Source organism: Sarcophilus harrisii, chromosome 4, assembly GCF_902635505.1.
Source record: "Sarcophilus harrisii chromosome 4, mSarHar1.11, whole genome shotgun sequence".
NCBI classification, from domain to species: Eukaryota; Metazoa; Chordata; class Mammalia; order Dasyuromorphia; family Dasyuridae; genus Sarcophilus; species Sarcophilus harrisii.
The window spans coordinates 62,662,554-62,679,698 of NC_045429.1; the positions used below are offsets into that span (position 1 = coordinate 62,662,554).

Below are 17,145 nucleotides of genomic sequence, written 5' to 3' on the forward strand. Positions count from 1 at the left end.
AGGAAAATGATTTTTTTTACCTTAGAGCAAAGGGAGTTTCTGTGGCAACATCATTTGAAGCAATAGGTTATAAGCTTCATTAGAAAAATGGACCATGTTGGTCTTTTCTATGTGCTATAAAATATCTCCAGTATTTCCATGTACCATATGGGGTATTCCATAAGTAAGATCTGAAGAATAAAGGAAATAATTGCTTTCTAGCTATCATTTCTGCCTTGATGGATTTTATTGGTCCTTTATTGTTCAGCCTAAATATAAGAATGAGAGATGTTTGCAGGAAGAATTAATATGAATAAAAATGCCATGAATCACTAAATTAAGGCTAGATTTGAAATACTGAAGGCAAAGGACATAGACACATGCAAACAGAGGCTGGTTCTTGATGAATCATGGTCACCTGAATCCCCTGCTTATTAGAACTGGGAACCTCTGGGTTTCTACAGTCCCATGCTGGTTGTCTGTGGCTTAATTCAACTATAAGTGTCCTTTTCTTGCAACTTTGAATATATATGTGGTATATATATATATATATATATACCTACTTATATGTGTGTGTGTGTGTGTGTGTGTGTGTGTGTATATATATAAAGAACATTTCCTAGTATTAGTGCTAATAAATACTGTAGCCAAGACCACAACTCAAGCTGTTGGTTACAAAGCTCTTATTTTTTACTTTCTTAAACCTTTTTGGGGGCCAAATATTTTTAGGTGTGGCTACATTACCAAGGTAAAATTTTATTTTTGGAAAGTTTGAGATAATTCTCTCAAGTCTTCTGTGAGTTAGAGGAGATGGGAAAAATGTGCTTTTTCAGCTCTAAAAATAATTGTGAGACTCTTTCTGCTCTTGGCTAGCTTTACTAGCTGATGCCTAAAGTTTCAAATGTTACATCCTTTATGAGGAAAAGAGTACATGATTAATTTTTTTATTGGGGTAGGAGTAAATAGGGGAAGTCAGAAAACACTTTAAAATGAAAGGAGTAAATGGGATTCAGATTTCCCACACAGGTGTTGATTTTCCCTTTTCTTTTACTGAATTTTAAGTGTCATTGTTCTCTTTGGCTCTAGATAAAGAAACCTAGAATTCTGCAGAATTCTCTAGAGTTACCGAACGATTTCTTTTTTGTTTTTCTTTTTGGTTTCTGATAGTCTAGGCTACTTTAAAACTAATGGAGTGGCACAAGAATACAATTATGCAACTCCAAAGCAATATAGATAAGGGTATTTTTTCCCCTTCTCCTTACAATTCCCCCCTCTTTTAGTGTTAACTTAAGCTCAGGGCAATTAAATTCTCAAAGCTACCTCAATGTAACATTAAGGTTTACAATTTAACGGCAAGATTTTTGGGGAATGAAAAGCATAGATTTCCCACACAGTCTAACCCAAGCCTTTGGAATGTTCAACTTAGAATATCTGAAAGGAGCCTGGCATTTCACTGCCTATTTCATCATAACAGAAGGGCTGAATGGGAAAGTTAATGTTGCTAAAAGATGAGATTTCACTTTCCCACTGTGTGTGTGTGTTTACATTTGTATTCTTAATATTGCATAAGGATAGGTTTTTTCAGTTTAAAAAAAATTAGTAGACAGGGCACACAAAATCAGCTTGAGTTTCAGCAGATTTTTGTGAAGCAAATGGCATTTTTACATAGTCCACTTGAGGCTCTGGTTCTTATGATTAATTCCAGAAAACTAGAACCTGCCAGAACTTGGCATCCGGTGGTGCCCAATATATATCTTTGCTTTGAAGCTGCTCTCAGGGCATTAGAACTGACCTTAGTCCCAGGTCAAATAGGTTTGAGTAATATAAGTAGAATCTGCTGAAAGACTTTATTTAACGCCCAACATTTTCATCAAAGTCTTCCATGGCTTCCAAACAATCATTATTCATTCTTTTGAGAATGGGTGTTGAAGGTTCCCATTAAATTCAATATCATATCATTATGAAGAACACTAAGGCTCTCTGATTGGGACCTCCTCAACTCTTCTACTCATCAAAGCTCAGAATCATCACCCAAACTTTTTGAAAAAGTAATCTATACTGGATGCCCCTGATTCCCCGTTCTCCCCAGTCACTTGTTTCTCAGGGGACATCTAACAGCCTCCTTATAGCTTAATCCAAAGGCCTGTTTTCAATTTCTCTTCTTTCTAGGTTTTTGATACTGTTGACTACTCCATCACTCTGAATCCTCATTCATCCTTTACCTTCAGAGACACCATATTCTTTTTGTTTTCTTACTATTATTCATTTCCCTCTTTGCTCTTTACCATCTCCTAGTCTTCTTTCTAACAGGATGTGTCTCTAAGATTCTTTCCTTGTCCTTCTTGCTGTTCTATATTTTCTGGGAAATCTTATTCATTGCCATGTTTACCAGCTACTGCCTCTATGTCGACAACTCCCAAATCTGCATCTTTAAATACAAACCACTTCCCTAAGTTTCAAATCCACTGCCTACAGGATATCTTCTCTTGGTTGTTCCATTATCATCTCATATTCAATATTGATAAAATATAGTCAAGTAGAAAGAGCAATGGATCTGGATTTGGATTGAGTTTATAACCTACAAGAAATTTACTCTTTTTGCCCCTCAGTTTTCTGATCTATTAAATGAGAAGATTGGACAAGATGGCTCGCAGGTACCTTACAGATTTAGATCCCAGATCTCATGTTAAAAATTGTATTTGTTATTTCTTCCCCTAAATCTGATCCTCTATGTCAGTGGCAGCTGACTCTGTGTTTTCCACAAAATGAACCCCTAAATGGATTCCACAAATGGATCTCAAGACTGTCATTAGATCTGTTGTTTTTCCACTATCCCCTATATTTTATATACATTAAGTTATCAAGGTTATTCAATTCAACCTCTGAAAGATGACTCACTTCTATCTCATCTATACCCATTGACACCACTCTGATTTTGGCCATTTCTCCTCTGCTTTCCGCTTTGCTTTTCTCCAAGCTATTCCCTAATCCTACGGTATCATCCTTCTTTCTCTTCATTCTGGTTACATACCTCTCTTTGAAAAGTCAACACAAAGATATGTCCTTTATTAAACTTTCCCTTGTTACCTATTTCCTAGTTGACAGTGTCTTTTGCCTATGAAAATGAAGGACTTAATTTAAGCCTTGAAATTGGATTTGAGACCAAGTTTTGAGCTAAGACAAATTCAAGTTTAGTCAACAATTGTCAATTAAACACTTAGTACTAATAAGCACTTAAGCCTTAGGGCACTGGGGTACAAATACACACAGAAAAAAAGACAACAAAATGAGGAATTTTTAATAACTGAGGAATTAGATTTATTCTGCTAAACCCCAGAAGGCAGAAATAGGACTAATGAGTGAAAGTTACATGGAGATTGATTTCAGGTCAATATAAAGAAGAACATCTTAGCAATGTTCAATGATGGAATGGACAGTCCAAGGAAATAATGAGTTTATTATTAACAGAGTTGCTAAAGCAGAGGATGATTGATCACTTTTTAGTGACATGGTATGATTTGGGCTAGATGGTCCTTAGAGATTTTGATTCTGTAAGTTCTATGAAGATAGAAAAGGTGTCTTAATTTCCTCTGTATCTCCTACAGCGCTATCTCCTACAGTGCTATGTACTCTGTACATAGAAGGCACTTTGTTGATGGTGACTTTAAGAATGGTTTTATGATTCTACGAGGTGGGAGAGGGGAGAAACATAGTGAAGAATGGGAAGTTGGTAGACTAACATTAAAATGAAAGACTTATTGGAGTGGGAAAAGTTAGTGGGTAATGATAAAGATGTCACCAAAAAAGAAATAAAAGAACATCAATAAGACATAAAAAATTCATCAAAAAGAATAGAAAAAGAAGCTCAGAAGGGAACACAAAACAATGCAATTTTGTTACTACCTTGTTAAATTTAATGTTCACTATATACTTTAATAAGGTGATGAACTTAAAATGCAGAAGGAGACATGCATTTTTAGACATGACCAATGTGGGAATTTGTTTTGCAGTATTATGTATGTATATATCAAGGGCTTTATTTTCTCGGGGTTTTTTATTTGTTCAATTGAGAGACTAGATATTAATAAAAAAATTAAATAAAAAATCTATCCCAGTAGGAAAAACAAAAACTACAAAAGCTTAGACTTTCAAATAGAAGTATTTGTTTGTCGAAAATGTTAGTGACTAATAAGTTTATACATTTTTTTAAAAATAACATAAACTTGAAAAAAAAGACAAATGGGAGCCAGCTAAGCCAGGAGACCCATTAGCTGCCTCTTCTTTATAATTTTGAATGAGCTGACTAGGAGGAGCAGGCTTATCATTCATTAGCAACCTAGCAGAAATTGATTTATCACACAAGTTTTGGCAGAGTTAGGACCTGGAGGATTCAGATATGGGGTAGAAGAAGTAAGTTATGATGCAGAGGGAGGGAAAGACCTGGGGTGGGGGGAGGGCCCTATCTATTCTTGTCCATGAAACATAAGATTGGCTATCAAAACATAAGATTGGACGGCAAAAATGGGATCACAGAAACAAAAGAAAGAAGCAAAATCCTCATGATATGAAGGGAGAGTAGTTCTGAAGGACCACCTCCACCTGCTTAATAATAACACTGCAGAAACCTGGCCCTGTTGACTGTTGGAGTAGGAATGTCCATGAAAATTTCCCTCACTTTAGGGATTCCCTTTCTTTTCTCCCTATGTCTTCCATCTGCAAAACACCAGAATTTATCCCCTGCATGTTGCTGAAGCAAGTCAGCCTGGTTAGAGGTCCAATCATCTGGATCCTGTCTGTGTCCCAGTGACCTCAGTCACTTTTCCAGGGGTTGACCAAGCATGTCCGTCCTGCTGAGCAAGTTCTGAAAAGCACATTCCATCCATTGTTAGGAGGCAGTGGGGCCAGGCCATAGGCTAGTTAGAGTGTGAGGAATATAGGATTTGCATTATCCCCTCAGTGACCTAGAAGTGGATTGTTGACAGCATGTAGATATCTGCCTTAGGTTATTTTCTAAATTACAAAAAGAAAAAAGTGGTTCTAATAATGGGCTGTCCTTCTTACATAAAGGGGACATTCCTGAGCTACCAGCAATAGAACCTTCAGTTTAATATTAATATGACAATGGGGAGAGACATAGGAATAAAATAAAATGAGAACTTTGACTCCTCCATTAAAATATTAGTTCCTTCAAGACAGAGAGTTTTGTTTTTCCTTTGCATTTCCAGAGCTTGGCACTGGCTAGCACAGAGTAACTACTTAATAAATGCTGTTTTGCATGACTGAACACTGTATTTCCCTTCTAGATCATGAGTCCTCTGAAGACAAAGAACCAAGTTTTATGTAAATTTTATATGTTCTTGAACAAATAGGGAGATGTTCTGTTTCTTAGGGAAGGTACTTAGTAAAAGTTTCCTAAATTGAAATCAGAATGACTCGGGTAAAAATGAACTTGGAATGTATTAAAGAGATAGAGAGCCTGCCTAAAGAGAGTGGTGGTGGAGAAATTCTGTCCCTCCTTAGAGAGACTTAATCCCATGAATTCAATTATCATCTCTACCCTGATAATTCTCAAATTTACTTATCTAGCTCTAACCTCTCTGCTAACCTCTGGTTTGCATCTCCAAATGCCTTTTGGACATCTTGAAGTAGATGTGCCATAGACATCTTAAACTCAGCATGTTCCAAGCTGAACTCATCATCCATCCTGCTAAATCTTCCTCTCCTCCTAACTTCCTTTTTTACTGTCAAGGGTACCTCTAGCTGTTCAATCACCAAGACTTCCAACCCAGGTGCCATCCTTGACTCTTCAGTCTCTCTCATCGCCTCCCTCTATGTCCAGTCTGTGTCCAAGACCTGTGGATTTTATCTTTGTAACATCTCTGAAATATTCCCCTTTCTCTACTCTGGTACTGTCACCACATATGGGTAAGCCTGCCCTAGTCACCTTACATCTGGACTATTGCAGAAGCCTGCTTCCTTTCAAGTCTTCTTACCTCAGGCCATCTTCTACTCACCAGCTAAACTTACTTCATAAATAGCAGGTCTGAACATGTTCCCTCTCCAGATACTTAGTAAACTCCAGGGATCGTCTATCACCTCTAGGGTGAAATACAAAATCTTCTGCTTGGAATTCAAAGCCATAAATTGCCTCTCATCCCCAACCTTTCACAGACTTCATGATCCATGACACTAGCCTATTTGTTCTTCTTCACATCAGATACTCCCTTAATCTCTGACCTCTGCATTTTTACTCCACTCTTAAAATATTCCCTTTCTTCATTTCTACTTCCTGATTTTCTCAAGTTTCAGCTAAAGTCCCACCTCCTACAGGAAAGCATTGCTGATCTGCCTTAATACTAGTACTTTCCCCTCTTTTTATTATTTCCAATTTCTCCTGTATATGACTTGTTTATGCACAATATTTTTCATATTGTCTCCCCATTGGACTATGGAATTTTTTAAGAACTGGACTGAGTTTTGCCTTTCTTTGTATTCCTGATACTTAGTACAGTGTCTGGCATTTAATAAATGTTTATTGATTGCCTGAATAATCCCCTTCTAATCATAGAAATGTTGAAAGAGGACTGAATCTGGAATCCAAGTATGTGAGTTCTAATGATACCTCTATTGCTTACTGCCTTCATGGCCTTGGGGACTTCAGGACCTCAGTTTTCCCCTCCTCAAATAATAGGGTTGAACTAGATAGCCTCTAGATCTTTATCCCTATCTTCTCAAAGCACTATATACTCATATATACTGGTATCTAATGCCTGATACTCAATTTGAATCCTTTTCTTGAGGTGTGTGTTTGTGTAAGAAATGTTCCATTTTATAGAACTTTTCACACATATGATTTCATTTGATAAAGTACAAAGATGGTTAGGGAGCTCAGATCTGTGTTGACCAGGACTGCATTTGTGAGTGACCCTTAGGTAAATTGCATGATCCTTCTGTCTATTAATTTATAAAATGAGGAAACTGGACCAGGTGATCTTAATGGTTCCTCCTAGGCAGAAAATATTATGACCCTATTTCAATTGCCATTTTCCAGAAGAAAAAATGGAAAAGCAGAGTGATTTAACTAATTCATTCCCAGTCATTAAGCTAACTACTGCCAGAGTCAGTCCTAGAAACTGGGTGTCCCATTTTCTGGACTGGTGTTCTATCCATTATACTTTCTCTTAAAATACTTTCTCCTTTGTGCATGTGCCAATTCGGTTCTGATAGGAGATATGGAAATTGTCAAACACAGAGGGGCAGAGTATGTGGCTAGGGGTAAGGAGAAGGGAACACGGGAAATTTCAAACAAAATCCTTGACTCAATGATATTTAACAAATCCTCCAGTAGCACATGATCACGATAGTTGGATTCTTTTTTTTTTTTTTTTTTTTTAATGATGGTCATTTGGGACTAAGGGTTAGCTTTGTTTTGATTGGTCTCATGGACAGTGTAGGAGCAACAGATGGGTAGGAGTTTTATAGAGTCAGACTTCATCTTGATATAAAGAAAAGCCTTCTTGACAATTAGTCAAAGGTGGAGTAGGCGGCCTCAGAAGAATTGGATTCACCATTATTGCAAGTCTTTAAGAAGAGATTGGATGACCAGTTGTGGAAGACATTAATATTACATGAGGGATTCTTGCTCAGGTACTGATTAGAATCAGTGACCTCAAAGGTGCCTCCCACCTTTTTGATTCTGTCTATCTAGAGTATAAATATGGATGATTATCTCCCTGGGTGAAAACTTAAAAGGACATTATCACCTTACAAGACATTTGTCACCACAATGTAAAATCCTGATTGACCGTGAGAAGAAATATGCCTAAAACTTTAGCTATATCATTTCAGCTGATGATTTTCCATCACCAAGCAACTACAAGACTGAGTATAACATTTATGTGTGTGATACCTGGTGTCTCACTAGACGACTGGCATTGCCAGAAAATTTCATTAAAGAAACGTCTCTTTCTTTATGAAGTAGAAGACTTTTCCATTAAGAAGACAACTTTCCCCCTCTCCTGCTTCACAAGCTTGGGTCACTTATATATTTGATACTAAAAGCATGAGGATTGGGAGTCTTAGTGTTTTATAGAAACACTGCTAGGAAGTTCAAATAGGCATGACTGGCTAGAGAAGGAGAAGCTGACCCAGAATGGTCTTTTAATCCCATGGCTTCCAATCTCACACTGTTACTAAGCAGACCAGATTTACAGTTGTCTTAGTAACATTTAAACAAATTACACAACCTCATCCCTCAGCCTTCTTTTTCCCAGAGTACAGCTGTTCTAATCTCTGCTGCATTCCAATGAAGAGCCCTTTACAATGCCAGGAATTCACTTGAGTCTGTGGTTTGGATGAAGGCAGTTTAAGTGAAAATTTGATCCCCAGTCCCTCCCTTTCTCCCTTTCTCACCTCTTACCAAACCAAATTATTGCAGTATGACTTGGGTGATAGGGCATTGACCATGAAGGCAACATTTCCAGACTACAGAACTGATTGATGCTAAAATAGGGCCCAGAGATACTGGAGGATTTCTCCAATATGGTGGAGCTGATGGAGTTTTTCAGCTCCAATAGAACTTTCTACAAGACATGTCCTCTTTTCTCACCTGTTTGCGCTACTTTGAGACTTCTCACCTTGCTCTAGGAAGCTCATAATAGGGAGAACTTCATCATCCTGAAATCTCATCAGCCTTGGTATTCTATCTCATCATCTGCTGGAAGGTGGGGCCCTGAACTCCAAATTTCCATTTAAGAAGATCTTCGTTTGAGGAGAGAAATATCTCTTTCATTTCTCAACTGGCTGTAATGCTTTGAGACTTCTCTGACTAGTTTCTTCACCTTGGTCACTGAATCCATAGCTTCTCTTCTTTCTTCTTCTCCTTTTCCTCCAACCCCTTCATCTTTCTTTTATGTATTGTATTCCCCCATTAGATTGTGGCCATGGGCTTTCTATTAGTATCTCCAATGCTTAGCACAGTGCCTGGCAGCTAGTAGGTTCTTAATAAATGTTATTGATTGATTGACTCTCAGTGAAGAGGGAATGAGCCATGACTCTTGGAATAGATGGTCAAGGACATCATGAGTGAATTGGTCTGTTAAGATTTGGCTTTTCATTGTGTCCATCCATAGGGTTAATACTTCTATTTTATAGCAGTCTCATAAGCTACTAGGGTTCAAAACTGGAGGCCAATTATGGTATTTCAAATATACAAATATATGCAGGCAAATCTACCTGCCTTACTTCTACATAGAAATGGTTGTAGCTTATAGGAGCTACGGGAAGGTAATATGATGGGAAAAAGGCTAGCTTTGGAGTCAGAGGATTTGAATTAATATCCCCCTTCTGCTACTTATTACCTGTGTGACTTGGGGAGTGAAAAAAGGAAGGGAAGGAGGGAGGATAGGAGGACAGAGGGGAAGAAGGAAAGAAGAAAAGAATAAGAAAGGAAGGGAGAGAAAGGAAGGAAGGAAAAAGGAAGAAAAGAAGAAAAGAAAGGAAGGAGGAAGGAAGAAAAGGACAAAGGAAGGAACAAAGGAAAAAAGAAGAGAAGGAGGGAGAAAGCATCTACTATGTGAATTAGGGGACTATCACAGGTGAGTTGGAAGGGTCAGATAGGTTAGAAAACTTTGGGTAGACAGGGACCAAAGCCTGAGAGATCAGGATATTGGCAGCAGCAGCAAGCAGGAAGAAAACAAACAGTTTGGTTTTTGTTCTCTTTTGAACTCTGTGTGGGTGGGGAAGGAAAGGCTGAGGTCTGCAGGTGTGAGCTTGAAACTAGAGTCCCAGAGGCATATTTTGGTATTGATTGTGCCAGGTTCAGAGTAGGTGCTCGACTTTTCACAATGCTTCTTTTTTTAAAAAATTAAAATATATATATATATATTTCTTACAAATTTCTTGGTTCTTTTTGCAGAATGGGAAATAAATGATTGATTCAGAACATACAACCCATAGAAGACTTAGGTCAAAAATTCAAAGCATTAAGATTTCAGTGCTTTCTTTTACCCAAACTCCATTATGTCTTGCACCTGCCTCAAATACTGCACAACCATAAGCTGAGACCTCTAGGCTTCTATTTTGGGATGAAGTAGGACAAATTCTCCTTTAAGGCACCTACCAATGCTAAAATTCTATGAAGGTCTGAGTCTGAGCATGTGAAAGTCATTCAAGATTCCAACAGTATTAATTGATGCTTTTTAGTAATGCTTCAAGGTTTGCAAATCAATTTATGCAGGGTGTCCCCAGAATCTTATAAAGTTTTAAGTTTTAGAAGTTTAAAAATCACACTAAAGTTTTTGGGACACCATTATATGCAATTTTATTTAAGCCTCTCAATAGTGAGCAACAACTACAAGTATTATGAGCCCATTTTATAGATAAAGAAACTGGTTTCATGGTCCTCCATTAAGTGCTGAAGGCGGGATTTGAACCTGATCTTTCTTATTCCAGGCTTAACACTTAAACTGTTTCTTTTTATTTTCCTCTTTCATATTCTGGGAGGAGTCCTGGAGGTAAAGAGAATAAAAATAACCATTTCATTTTGTTCTCCTTCCTTTTTCATACTTTTTCCCACCTCAAGTCCTAGTCATTAATGAAATTTTCTTGCTAGAGATAATATATATATACACACACGCACAAGGTGATTTGCAAACATATTCTAATACAAATGCTAGCTTAATTATTATCATAGTGGGAAAGCTTCTTGACAATTGAAGTTAGGCTTTAGGGAAAGTGCAGAAGGTCAGTCTATTGAAAATCACATGGTTATTAACTGGAAATTAAATTTGGTTTGATAGTTTTCACATGGCTTCTGGAAGGATGAGATTTCCTCTTTCTCTCCTCTCTCCTGGAATTGGGATTTTTAAGTTCCAGAAATCCTGTTCCTTGAAAATATTTGTCAGGCCCATCTGACCTCGTTCTCATATCATGGCTCACTGACACATGCAGAATGATTCAATGTCTCCTTCTGCTAGCTCTCAGACAGCTTTGGAGAGAAGGATAATGTCTGCTGCCTTTTTCTGACTCAGTTCTGGAAAATGAGAAATTCTCTCCACTTATTGTTTAGGGCCATCCATTCCAATAATTCATTGAAAAGGTGTTTTTCACATAATAACTACCCAAGGCAGGGAATACAAGCATTCTTGTACCCATTTTATAGGAAGATCCTTCTCCAGGCTTGGAAAAATTGATGGTTTCCTATAGTGATAGTTTAGTTAGCAATAGAGTTGGAAATCAGCTAGCCTTCAAGCATCCAGTAACATGAGGCTCTTTGTTGCTTTATTTATTCCTACTCCCACCCCCCACTAATTAGCTGCAGTCCTAGGTAATATCCCAATATTCCAGAGGGTTGGAGTGGAATTTTTGGCTAGCAAAGAAAAGAGATTCTGGGGATTGCAATCTAGCTATATATGAAGCTCACCTTTCACTCCGTAGTTTTCATTTTGAAATGGGTGGGTCATGAATGAAACTGGACATTTTAATCTAAGCCACCAGACTCCTCCGATGACTTCTATTTCTCAGAGGTCCAGCAGCCAGATAGCAGAGAGGACTCTGGGTCAGGATAAGGAGGGGTAGAGGCAGCCAGGGAAGAAAAAAAACCTGAAGGGAAGATTGATGGATTAGGTCACAAAGTCCGGAATCAGGGGGGCTGCGTTCTCTTCCCTGGCTTGTCCACTTCTTTGATAATTTTGAATAGCCTGACAATATCTAGCATTGAAAAGACTTGAAAGTTTTGGATCATCTCTTAAACCCCATGATATTTGCTAGTTGTTTGATCTTGGTCTTCAAACATTTATTAGCTTCGTGACTCTTATCACCTAATGCAGGTTTGCCACAATTTCCTTAAATTCCTGTAAAATGGGGATAATAATAGCACCTTCCTCTCAAAGTTGCTATGAAAATCAAATGAAGTGACATTTGTTAAGTGCTTAGCATAGGGCCAGCAGATAACAAGCACTATATAAGTAAATGCTATTATCTTATAATTATAACTATGTTATATCATTTCTCTGAGCCTTAGTTTTTTCCCCCTATGAAATGGGGATAATAATACTTTTGGTCTATTGGATAGAATTGTTATAAGAAAAGTGCCTTATAAAACTTAAAGTGTTATAAAAGTGTGAATTACTATTGTTATCGATCTGTGTTTGTAAGCTGGGGGAGGGACGAGGATCATATCTTCATCATTATCATCATAATTAGTATTTATATAACATTTTAAGGTTTCCAAGCCCTTTACCTATGTTATTGCATTTAGAATTCACAGCCATCCTAGAAGGTTGATGCTACTATTATTATTACCATTTTTTAGATGAGAAATATGAAGCAGATTTGCCCAGGGTCACAGAGCTAGTCAGTTTTTGAAACAGCACTGGAATTCATCACTTCCAGACTCCAATTCTAGCACCGTATCCATTGATTTATTATCCATATCCATAGCCATCACAATATCTTGTATAATAGCAGAAGTAATAGTAACTCATTTATGTAAGGATAAGTGCTTTATAGAGTGCTATTAATGTGTGATTTAGTGGATGAAGAGCTGAATTTGCAGATGAGACTTGGATTCAAATCCTGTCCAACCACAGCACCCTTAACCACCTTGTGTAGGCAAGTGGAGAAGATACAAGTACCCAAGAAAGTGCAGAACAATATTATAAACAGTCTTTTCCTCTGGAGGTTTCCAATGCTAATGAAATCATAGGTCTGTTCTGGCCTATTTTTTTAATGGCAAATATTTATTGACTACTCAATTATAAAGGTCATTTTTATTCATCAAACTAAAGAAACTAAAACTCAGTTAACCTCAAACATAATATTTATGCATAGTACAACAATTCTCTTAAAAAATGCAGGGCCCTTTTGACTTGATGCCCTATATATATGGCTATGATGAACAGGGCTAATTATTGTGCTTCATTCGGTTAATGTCAACCCATAAAGAAATTCCTTCAGTCCCTGTTGAGTCTGTCTTCCCACTATCAAATACTCATCTTCTCTTCTTTCTCTCTTAAGATATCTGTTATTTTCCATCCAGAAAGAGTGAAGAGTATTAAAGTGTCTTCAGCAATTTAAAGAATTATTAGTATTCTTCCTTTACCTCCTTCTTCTTCCTCATCTACCCCACAAACGTATAGTGTCATTATTTTGCACAGTAGATAAGATATTGGATTTGGAGATGGATAATCAAGGTTTCACTCTCAGTTCTTGGATATTTATATCATCATCAGTCATCATCAATACCAGAATTTGTATAGCTTTAAAGTTTAAGAGTCCAGAGTCAGGATAATCTGAGTTCAAATCTGACCTTGGGTACAAAATAGCTGTGTGATCCTATTTGCCTCAGTTCCTCATCTGTAAAATGAACTGGAGAAGGAAATACCAAACCATTTCACTATCTTTGCCAAGAAAACACCAAATGGGATCATGACTGAAATGACTGGATGAGATATATATATACTGTACTTCTGACTTATATTATCCAGCACCTAACATGATACAGTTTCCTTAATAAATACTTTATTTATTTTCTAGATCAAAATCTTATGTTTATTTTACAGAGGAGAAAACTAAGACTCAAGGTATAGTAAGTGATTGGACATACATCTAGTAAGGTGTCAGAGAAGGAATATCAGGTCAAGTCTCTTGTATATAGATTCCATGCCTCATACCTCTCTAAATATATCTGGTTTGCAACCTGAATTAGGTCTAAGCCGGATGTGCTGGAAGTTCCCAAAGCTCAGGTGAGTTTACTGAAGTAACTCCAGGAGATTATCAAAAGTAAAGGACAAGTCTCCCAAATTTGCTTTCAGTTGTGTATTAATTAATTATTATTCTTTCTCTCCTTTTGCTACCTAACTCTGTGAAGCAGCTTGCTCAATCGTGGGAGCATTAGTTTGACTGGGACTGGGATGCAGAAAGTCCCTGTACTCCTTTGGGAGTTGCCCGTTGAGAAAGGAATCTCCTGTTTGCAAGTGGTTCATTTTGGAGATCAGCTACTCTTTCTATACTAAGCCCCTGGCTTACTCCCACACTGGTGTTGTATTTTAATAGACCAACATGATATAGCTGGGAAAAAAATAAAAATGAAGCAGTATTGTAGTCTGGGGACCGTCCTTCAAAGAATGTCCCTTATATGTTTCTTCCTTTGCCTAAAATGGTGGGGGGGGGAATCTATTTTTCACAGTCTATCACTCTCATGGTGCCTTGGAGGAACATGATGAGTTTCTATTATTAACCTGATGCCTTTTGGGTTGGTTCTGGAAAGTTATGTATCAATATTGATGGGTCCTCCTGACAGTTTCCCTGGTCTGTAACACACATTGAGCCCTCTCTCGGGTGTATGTATGTGTGTATAACAAGAAGTTTTCATGACAGAAATGATAAAGCAGCAAAAAATCTTCACCCAATTATTCCACCTTCCTTTTCTTAGGGCTTCATGTGAACCCCATTTGAGAGTCAGGGTTAAGGCAAGAGATTTGGTGATTATATTATATATATCCCAGCAGAGTTTTCTTGAGCATCACTCATGGTTTAGATAATAGCCTCATAGAACTTGAGAGTTGTGAGGATCCCAAGGGATTAACCAATTCAGCTACACTTTTTTTTTCAGAATGAGAAACTGAGTCATAGAGGGGGAAGTGGATTAACCAGGAACAGAACTGATTTCTGAATCTTTTGTTCAATACTCTTTTCACTAGGCTGACCTCTTCAACATATTAGAATTTTATATCGAATATCTTTTCATTTGCTTCATAAGTAAGAATAAGTTGGCCGAAAGTCCTTCACTAGGCTAGAAACCTTCATTGAATTTTTTAAAAAAGTTCTTGCTTGGATGATTTCAGAAAGACCTGGAGAGACTTACATTAACTGATGCTGAGTGAAATGAGCAGGACCAGAAGATCATTTTATACTTCAACAACAATACTATATGATGATCAATTCTGATGGACGTGGCCCTCTTCAACAATGAGATGAACCAAATCAGTTCCAATAGAGCAGCTGAACCAGCTACACCCAGGGAAAGAACTCTGGGAGATGACTATGAACCACTACATCGAATTCCCAATCCCTATATTTTTGTCTGCCTGCATTTTTGATTTCCTCAAAGTCCGATTCTTTTTGTACAGCAAAATAACTGTATGGACATGGATACATATATTGAATTTAATTTATACTTTAATATATTTAACATGTATTGGTCAACCTGCCATCTGGGGGAAGGGGTCGGGGGAAGGAGGGAAAAAGTTGGAACAAAAGGTTTTGCAATTGTCAATGCTGAAAAATTACCCATGCATATAACTTGTAAATAAAAAGCTATAATAATAAAAAAAAAGTTCTTGCTTCCTTCCTGGGCAGATCTCGCAGGTTTGCCTCATACTGGAAGTCACTGATATGTGACCAGAATGGGGTTTGGATATTGGGAAACTCCAGCCTAACTCAAAAGAATCCATATGCTGCGCCTCTTGAGTTTGCATTAGGGAAACTTTTACTTGGGCTATGAGGGGTGGTGTTGTTCAGGAGACAGATTCAAACCCTGAATGAAGGGTCTCCAAAGTCACTGAATGTTTAAGGCCTGTGATAGCTATTTTTGAGTATGATTGTTTTGTTGAAAAGATAAGAGAAGAGTGAATGAAAAAGAAATAGTCATTGGATAGGAGAGGAAGGGCTCCTCTGTCCAATTCTTTCCAATAAGCATTTAATAGTTGCTACTATATACAAGGCACTGTGCTAGGCACCAGATGACAAAGACAAAACAGAGTCTGTTTTCAAGGAGTTTACTTCTACTAGAATAGGAGGGTATAAAGATCCTATTCTTAGTGATTTAAAATAAATATTAAATCATTTCAGATCCATACTAATGAATTTAAGATGCTGCTTTCCTCTGAGAAGGTCTCAGGGGCAGTGCTATTTTTCATCTCAATGCTCAACATATTATCCTTACTCTAATAGGCACTTAATAAATATTTTTAATTGAACTGAATTTAATAATCTTATTGATTTCAGGTTAATTCATAAGCTAGCAACTCCCTCTGAAGAGTTAACCCGTCAAGATCTGGGTATTACTTAAGTGAGATAGGTTTTATTATTTCAATAAAGTCAGGATTCTCCACCTGGGGCACTATTAACCAATGACATAGCTTTATTGAGTAAGGGATAGAAGTCTTGGTGTGTTTTATTAGTTTACTCAAGTACTTATTGATTTCTGACATCAAAACGTGTGCTTCATAATGTCTAGGCTTTTGTGAGGTTCCTCTTCAGCTGAGACCTACTTTTAGTTGTTTGAGGTAACAGCTTCATAAGTTTAAGAATTCTTAATCTTTTTGCATGTGATGGACCCCTTTGGGAGTCTGGTGAAATCTATGGATTCCTTCTCAGAACACTGTTTTTAAAAGTACTAAAATAAAACACATCAGATGGCAAAGAAAACTAATTATATTGAAATATAATTATTGAAATGTATATTTGGTACTATTATTATTCCTATTTTACAGTTGAGGAAACAAGAGGCAAACGGGGTTTTTTTGGGCTACCCAATGTATACAAAACAGATATGAGTTAATTAACTTTGGGAACAGGTAATATAGTAATAGTATAGTAGGTAGAACATTGGGCCTGTAGTCACAAAGACCTAAGTTCAAATTCTATCTCAGATACTACTTACTAGCTGTGTGACCCTGGACAAGTGACTTAACCCTGTTTGCCTCAGTCGCCTCATCTATAAAATGACCTGGAGAAGTAAATGACAAACTTCTACAGTATCTTCACCAAGAAAACCCCAAAGGGGATCATGAATTGTCAAACATGACTGAAACGATTGATCAGCATTAGAAACTGGGGGTAGGTGGGTGGAGAAGACCAGCCATGTCCTTGTCCCAAATAAGTCTAAAAGATCAAGGATTCTAAGAGGAGCAAGGGAGGAGGCTATTCCAGACGTGCAGAAGACAGATGGATTGTCATGTGGGAAGAAGAGTAAGAAAGTCTGTTTAGGTGCACTAAAGTACAAGGTAGGGAAAAATATGCATCAAGACTAGAAAGACAGAATGGGTAGAAGGTTATAAAACACTTTCAAGTCAGAGGAGTTTATTTCCAATTCTAAGGGAATAGAGATCCATTGAAACTTACTGACTTACTTAGGGGATGAGTAGTCAGAATTAACCTCTA

At 37.4% G+C, this 17,145-nt stretch overlaps 1 protein-coding gene across 6 annotated transcripts in view; it reads right to left on the bottom strand.

The window, feature by feature from the left end:
- KIAA0040 (KIAA0040 ortholog) overlaps nucleotides 1–17,145 on the bottom strand; it is a 41,851-nt gene that overhangs the window by 12,505 nt on the left and 12,201 nt on the right. For 3 of the 6 annotated variants that reach the window (XM_012547679.2, XM_012547682.3, XM_031936926.1), the window contains one exon: nucleotides 11,402–11,580. The exons of the other annotated variants lie outside the window; for them this stretch is intronic. The gene's annotated coding sequence lies outside the window, so the exon portion shown is untranslated. The remainder of the gene's footprint in view (nucleotides 1–11,401; nucleotides 11,581–17,145) is intronic. 6 annotated transcript variants of the gene reach the window in all.